The sequence below is a fragment of the Giraffa tippelskirchi genome, chromosome 3 (assembly GCF_054371585.1).
Source record: "Giraffa tippelskirchi isolate mGirTip1 chromosome 3, T2T-mGirTip1v1.2.pri, whole genome shotgun sequence".
NCBI lineage: Eukaryota > Metazoa > Chordata > Mammalia > Artiodactyla > Giraffidae > Giraffa > Giraffa tippelskirchi.
Genome location: NC_137277.1, coordinates 42,369,823 through 42,371,106, shown reverse-complemented (window position 1 = coordinate 42,371,106; position 1,284 = coordinate 42,369,823). Strand labels below are relative to the sequence as shown.

Genomic DNA, 1,284 nt, shown 5'->3' with positions numbered 1-1,284 from the left:
TCATATTTTGTTCACTCTTCTATAAGTATGTTACATCGCTCCTCTGTCCATGGGATTTCCCAGGGAAGAACACTGGAATGGGCTGCCATTTCCTATTCCAGGGGATCTTCCTGACCCAGAGATTGAATCTGCGTCTCTTGCATCTCCTGCATTGGCAGGCAGAGTCTTTATCACTGAGCCATCTGGGAGGCCCCATAAGTATATTAGATTTCAATAAAAAATTTATCTAAAAATCTCTTGATAGGTCCCTCATGACCAGTCACAGGATATACTCAGATCTCACTCATCACCAGAGCCCAGAGTCCTATAGGGTATCAGAATCAGGAATTTAATGCTCCTCTAAGGATGGGAGATGTGGCCTAGGCTCCTTGAGCTGGAGGCAGGTTTCCTGCTCAAAGCTAAGAATAAAAAGTCTTTCTTGTGGATAAAACAGTTTCTAGAAAAACTACACCATTGTACTATGGAACACAGCAAGAGGGCTCAGTATCTGCCTGGAGTCTCGAGGTGGAAAAATCAGACTCTAACACTGAGCCAATCACAAAGCTAGCACCTGGGCCCATGCTAGATTGCCTGTTTGAGAACTCCATTCCAAGAAATTAGGAAACAGAAGTGGTGAAACCCATAGAATAATAGCACAGAGAAAGATAAAATAACCCTTACAGGAATCCTCCAAAATATTGAGAATGAGTAAAATTCTGACTCCTGAAGAAGCAAATAAATCCTGAAGAAAATGTCATGATGGAGAGATGGCAGATGCAATAAATGAGAAAATTTATACCTCTAGATTTACAGGTAAAAACATAATCTGAAAAAATGCTTCCATTCATGAAACATGAAAGCTGATTTAAAATAAATAAGTCTAAAATGTTCAAATACATGAAAGGAGAAGTAAAATCCATATCGTAAGTGAGATATTGTGGGGGGAAAGGTGAGTTTGAAAAAGACCAAATAGAGGGACTTCTCTGATGGTCCAGTGGCTAAGACTCTTCACTCCCAATGCAGGGGGCCCAGGTTCAATCCCTGGTCAGGGAACTAGGTCCCACATGTCACAACTAAGAGTTCGAACGCTGCAACTAACGATGCCGCATGCCACAATGATGATCAAAGATCACAGGTGATGTAAATAAGACCTGGCACAGCCAAATAAATAGTATTTTTCAAAACCACATCTTCTCTAAAAACAAAACAAACAAACAAAAATGACCAAATAGAAAATCCAGAAATAAAAAACATGTAGACATTTAGGTTTTTTAAACAGAATCTAGTAGAGAGTTGGACAATTAA

At 39.7% G+C, this 1,284-nt stretch overlaps 1 non-coding gene across 1 annotated transcript; it reads left to right on the top strand.

Moving 5' to 3' along the window:
- The first annotated feature begins 959 nt into the window (after positions 1-959).
- Positions 960-1,032, top strand: TRNAG-CCC (transfer RNA glycine (anticodon CCC)). Its single transcript has one exon. It is a non-coding gene; the product is annotated as a tRNA-Gly (tRNA).
- The last annotated feature ends 252 nt before the right edge of the window (positions 1,033-1,284 follow it).